Here is a 7,087-nt window from a genome sequence, read left to right as displayed (position 1 = left end):
CACTTATTCAGCCTAACTATGCTTTCTCAGTAGACATAAATAATGGATAATAATAATTTTATTAACAGTGTTGTTGATGTTATCGCATATTTCTGAACGAGACTTCTGTTAATATTGTCTTGAAGTAGTGTATTTCCCTATAGATTAGACCAAAGCGGGGAAGGGACAGGTCAAGCCCCCTTCCCCCCCCCCCTTCCACCGACCAGAGCCCGTAGGGCGGTCAGACCAAAATGAAATAGGCCTAATGAAATGAATTGCGTGTTTATTGAGTTGAGCTTGAGAGTAAAGTAACATTTGTATTCCATTACTTTACATTTAAAAGTATTTTTCAAGCATGAGAGTGTCATTTCAGGCCACAGAAGTCTATTTTTTAAATCTCATTACAGAGTGGCAGGGAACCCCCCCCCCCCAAAAAAAACAATCTTCCCCCGGCTCAAGTCAGCCCCAAAGTTATCCTTATCCCACCCAACACCCTGCCCGACAGCTTAGAATCCCCTGCCAGAAAATATATCCTACAGCCGCCACTGGCCAAAATACAACCCCCTCACCTACACGTGTAAAAATAGCCTTACAGCATTCTATGTCTAAGCAATTGAACTACTCAACTACTTATCATTAATATCATGTTTTACCATGAAGTCCTAACAAATTATACTTCGGGGTAAATTTAACGTAATATTAGGCCTAGATATTTTTTGCAGGAAAGTACAAACATAGTGGCTAGCCCCGGGCAACCCACGACCCTGAAAGCCTAACGCCTTACCACTGCGACAATAATGTTTCCATAACATTTTACTGAGAAATCATATGAAGCGAAAGTGAATTGGTTAGCGATAATGATGAGTAAGTACAACTCAATTCATTCACAGGAAATCTTTTTATTCCTAGACTGAAATATATTAATGCGCGACGAACTCTTCTGTCATTTTTTCGACAGGTTCTTTACATTTTTCATGAAAAAATATGAGATATGAACATTTAGAAAGATAGCAATAACATTCACGAATGACATCGGATATAGGTCAGTCTAAGGTCATTTTTTAAATTTAAATACCAACACGCTGCTCGTCCCCTCCCTTATCTATTTTTCGTGCGACCTTCTATTTTTTTTAACTTTTATTCTGACAGTGCACCTTAAAAATTATGTAGCTATCTACAAGCAATGAGATTGGCTATGTGCGTAGGGCGAGACACCGCTATACTACAGTAAAGTGTGTGATCACCATTCTTGTGAAGAAACAAATGTTAAGGCTCATTTTTCTCATAAATACTCAGATGAGAAAGAATTTACAGTACCTTCTAACTTTAAAATTCAGTTATGTTTGATGAATGTTCTTCGGATACATAAACGGGGCGTGATAACAAATAATTCATGCAAATATAGGCCTACCTTAGGACATCTACCATATTTTTTTCTTTGTACTGTACTGTATTTTTGTGGGGTTTTTTTTTTTATTATTAGTGTCGGTGTTTTTCTGTAGTTATGATTAGAACTGAGGTTTTTTTTTTCAGTATTTATTAATTCGTTTTATGGAGTGTAACATTTTATTGACAATCTGCTTGTCGTTGCAACACCTTCATCACTAGAGTTTGTACTTTATTTGCAGTGAATAATATCAAAAAAAGCTAAGAAACCGTTTACGGTATTGAACTTTTGCAGAGATTGTAATAGGCTACGATTGATCGAAGAATGTCACATTTAGCAAGGATTGACATCTCTCGTTTGTCAGTAATTTCTGTGATGGTTCGACAATTATTACCAGGTTAGTGCTTCAAAATGTCTTTTCCAATCTACATTTTTGGTTATCTTTTAAGCATGTAAGATAATTGAATCCCTTGGCATCTGGCCACATGATGTGGCACATGGATGAACTCTGGTTGTGAGTTTATCGGACAGGTGGCCAAAGCTGTAGTTCACATTCCGACGCTGAAAATGTCTGCCTCCACCTGTACCAGTTTTGGGTAGAAGAAAGCCTATCGCTTTAAGTCCGAACCCTTGATCCTTAGCCAAATGGTACGCTTGTGTGGAAATCCCTTGACATATTAATAATTCCCGTTTAAAATGTTTAAAAATGATACAATTTTTGTTCCATTAATCAGTTGGACCAATACATGTTTTATCTGAGTCGTGTTTGACATTCTTGAGGCAATGCCATCAGTCTTTATCCATGATACACTTGTCTGGATTGCGGTATCTAGAGATCGGCGTGCAATATTGTTTGTGTTGATATGGATTCAATCTTTCCATATGGAATAGTTAAAGTGGTTAGGCACTCATTACCCAGGCACTATAGAAGCCTGCGTTTCCTAATTGCATTGGAAAGTACGAAACACGCCGTCTCTGTACTTCTTCACCTATTAAACCTCTTAACTCGACATCCTTTCCTAGGCATCCCTCGACAAGTACACCACCCCGCCTACTGTCAAATTGACGTTTGATTTAATTTGTGAATTAGAATGGGGTGTAAAATTATAAAACACTGCAATCGATAACTCTTCGTGGTCCCATATGTGACGATATAATGAGTATTTTGCATGCTATATTGTTATAATCTTGTCTCCATCCACGGCACTGCGATTGTCATTACATAAAATGAAGTAGACCAGATATCCCAGCTCGTTCAATTGGTTGAATTTCGTTATGTATAATTCTGTTTTTGTTGATACTAAAATACCTTTTCATTCTGTTCTGTACTTTTCATTTTTGTATTCATATATCACATCGTTTTAAGTTCATTCACCAATAACAGAAAGTAATTTGCTTTAAAGTTATAGGCCTACCGCCAGTTTTCAAATTTTGGGAAAAAGTAACTAGCGAGTTTAATAAAGAAAAAATAATTGCTTATTTAAAAGATTAATTAGATGACTCTTAAATGTAGGCCTAGTCGTTTTCACAGTGAACGCTTTAATTTACCTTTAATTTAACTTAGGCCTATTTAGGCCTACTTACGTTTTATCGTAAAAACAGCAAGATGGCGGTTTCCATCAAAGTCTTGTTGAGCACAAAATTAGTCCTATACAAAACTTTTATAATAGAAATAAAGTAGCCTTTAGAAACAATTTGGAAAATAACCCTGCAAATACAAAATGTTATTACATTCTCGAACGTTGTGGTTAGGTTATGTCAGAAGATAACGTTGCAGCCAAGTTTGCAACCTTTCGTTAATGGTTCTACAAAATAAGCCTGTATATTGGAAATCAAACTGCAACGTTATCATGAAGCCTGACACTCACTGCCCCAACGGTCGTCATCCGACGGGATTAGGCAGTTTTCGCCGCACGACGTTAACCTTAACGTTAACGGATAACGTCATAATTTATTCATCTTGCGTTGCGGAGTAGGCCTACGTTAATTTCAGTATTTTACGTTCTCGACGTACGTTAGTTACGGGTTTGCGCATGCCTATTTCGATTTGTTTACAAAAGGAGCGGAGCTATCGCGCTGCATGTTGGGTACTAACGTTAAAGTCAAGGTAAACGTCGTGCTGCGAAAACTACTTATTCTATGGAGAACGCAACGCCACGACGCGCGCAACAGATCGTTTTTAATGACGATCCGTTCAGACACAGTCGTACGACCTAGTGAGTGCCCGGCTTAACGTAATTATTAGCTGGATACTTTCTGATACCTGAACTTAAATAGATGAAAAGACCAAGCATTTAAGTGTTAAAACTGTCTTTCACAGTACATTTATAATATATCACACAATAGTGATAAAATATAAGGAAATTTCTAAATAATAATCTCGCCTTTGGTCAAAAGGTCTCCGAAACGATTAATTCAATTGATAAAAGTAATAATTTTAATAATACAAAATATGAAATTCAAATATTGCATTTTTTCAAGTTTATTAGGGAATTTAGTCTTGTATTGACGTACGGTATTTATTTGGATTCGAGGCTAAGAGTAAAGGTATCAAAGTACATAACCGGTATTTGCCTATCTGTGTAGATTTGATATGCGCCTTGACTATGTAAAGGAATAGGCGTTTCAGAAATTTCTACCAATAATATACACTCCACTAAAAGAAATGAATGCATTTCACATTCCATCATAGCATTCCATTTAATATATTTGTAATATTTGTAAGGGCAGGCACATTTTCATTACATGACTGTCAATCAGAAAGTGGCTATGCTGCTTGTGTTTTTTTACTTGCTTACAGGAAGCTCATATAATCTCATCTCATATTAGTCAATTACTGATGGAGCTTGTAGATTGACGACTTGACAGGCCCCCTGGGCAGCGCATCTTTTTAAAACCCTTGCAAAAAGTAACGAGGCCTCAATGTTCACCCTGTATTCGATAAATAGAATTCTCTTATTTAAAGTGAAAGCAACGCGAAATAAGTTTAATAATATTTGAATTGCATAGAAAGGCCATATAATCTATTATGCCTATGATAACTTGATTTTAATAATGGTTGCAGTCGATAAAGTTGTAACCTGTAGCTTGTTAGGCGATGTGAAGTTTTTTTGAGCTTTTAGGAATCGCAATTATAATTACATACGTTTCTAATTTATGTAAATTAGCTAACTTTTATGGGCATAAAGAGTCGGTCGTTTTTAATATTGTTTACGTTAAAATTCCAACAACCTCAATACTGTAACGTCAATCGATAATGAAAGTAGAGGCAGCCGTGGTTGTTGAGAGGGAGTAGGGCGTTACCTCAGTTTTGACCGTTAAAAAATGAACATTTCATTACTGAAAGTTAATAGATTCCATGCGTCGCCCCCTCTTGTGTCTTAACTTTTAAATAAAATTCCGTATTTCCTTTGCCAATGCCAATGGATATTGAGAAGTCGGTAAAACATGAAACATAATATCCTCGGTGATCTAACTGCAGTGGTAGAGAGGTGGTATGGGGATTTTCCCATATCGACAAAACGATGGTGGTCCCTAGTCGTACTACGATTTTACGACGGTCATGGCCTAGTTTTTTTTAGAATGCAAGGGTTACAATTTATTACACAATTGTACAACAAACACATACTATTTAATCATGAGAATCAGTTAATCTTATCATCCGTTAACCTTAGAAATAATCAACTACAATAGTTCATCTAGTGTAACTATAGGCGACATTCCCTCCAAACAAACTGAGGACACCCCTTCTGGATACAGTGGAGACACACTTGCGGACACACTAATTGAGACAACAAGGCCCTCCGGAAAAACACTCGATAGTGTAGCGGTAGCCCTCTAAACAAATATGACCCCCTTTCTCCACGGATAAACTTGTTTCTGACCCTTTTTCGGACAAACAATTTCTGTTGTTGTGATGATTGTTGTGATCAATTATATAACTTAGTCACTAAAAAAAATGGAAACTTCTGTTGTTTATTTGTTGGCAACGATGTATTGGCTAAATCATAGCACTTCCCCGGCTCAATGCATGAATTTGCTAAATGTCTGAGGTATGTGGGCTACAAAGGCCCCAGTGGGTGTGCGGGCTCTCTGGCGCTTTGAGAGTGGCAGTTCAGAGAGTTTTTTTGGCAAATTACGATGGCAGACGTTACAATAATGAACATTGAAAGCAAAAGTTCATAAGATTGACATGTCTCACGATCTGCTTATCATACTCGAAATTTCAATCTCGATGACGATGCAATGCATGGGATTTGGACTCAATGTTGTTAAGAATTTTTAAAGAAAATTAAACGCCTTTAATTTCAAGAAGTTAATCTTTTTAAGTTTCTATTAATTTACATATCACAATAAAAAAATTTAACCAAACAGTGTTCGTTGAAAAGGAATATAATATAGTTTTTTGTAAAAAAAAAATATATTATAGCCTATAACAAAAATAATATCTTTACGACTTTAATTTAGAAATAAATAAATAAATTTCCATTAGATTTATCGACTGAATATATCCTAAAATGATGACTGTGCCTAATTTAATGTAATCTATTTGTGGAGAGTTATGGAAAACCCTAGAAAATAAATATAAATGTTAATTCCTCTCTTTAACGGATAATAAGAATTATCAAATCCCAGTGGAAGCACAGATTGAAACAATTACGTTTTAAGACAGACATTTTAAAATCAATAAATTGCACGATTACCTAAATTTCAACCGAAAGCAATTAACTGATTTACTTCCGCCCAAAAATGAAGGAAAATCCTCAGCAAAAAAAAAAAAAAAAAAAGAAGAAAAGCATTAATTTAAATTGCTTATTTAAATAAACGATATAATTTTCAATTGTCAATAAGTTGCAAATCAGAAAAAACCGAAACGATTTACTGCAGTGGTGTATCTAAGAGGTAACGTTTAAAAAATTTAAACGTATAATTTTCTTTACTCAACAAACACCCAGAGTGGGGTGCCTGGGGGCGCATACTTCTTTAAGGAGGGTACCGTACTTATTTCCCTTCTTTAACGCCCTCTCGTAGATACGCCACTAATTTGAGATGATTTAATGTGAAACCCCTTAAATTTAATACCAGAAATTTAAATTTGCAAAGACTATAAAATGGTATTATTTAAACTTCCATTAATTATTGGCGAGCCTTTTTTTTTTTTTTGTTAATCTTTTTCTACATTTAAATGCTATATTAGAGATTAGATTTGCGTGACAGATATAATGTACGAATTTATATATTTAATCGGGGCCTATATAAGTGTATTGTTCAATTTTATATTCTTAACACAGTCAACAGAATTCGACAGCAGATAAATTGTCGAATTACTAATTTTCAATTCGTATATAACGGGGTCATTGATGGATAATATAAAAGTATATCAATAATTATCATAAGAGAAAGGACACCAACAACTTGTTCTAAGTATAGACTTTACTGTAACCTGTATATTTAATATCACGGAAGTTTTGAGCTCTGTGTTGAGGCTTACCAGCAACTCCTCCGTTAAACTAGTCTAATACGTATGTTGTGTATCATCTTCAATAAAACCTTGTCACCGTGTATTTGTCAAGGCCAGTACCTGTCTCTTATACACATCTAGATGTGTATAAGAGACAGGATATTGAGAAGTCGGTAAAACATGAAACATAATATCTGTCTCTTATACACATCTAGATGTGTATAAGAGACAGGGCCTATTTAGGCCTACTTACGTTAGAT

This window comes from Anneissia japonica, unplaced genomic scaffold (genome assembly GCF_011630105.1).
Source record: "Anneissia japonica isolate Jap-2015-1 unplaced genomic scaffold, ASM1163010v1 scaffold4446_len648930_cov198, whole genome shotgun sequence".
NCBI lineage: Eukaryota > Metazoa > Echinodermata > Crinoidea > Comatulida > Comatulidae > Anneissia > Anneissia japonica.
Note: the sequence above shows the minus strand (reverse complement) of the source record.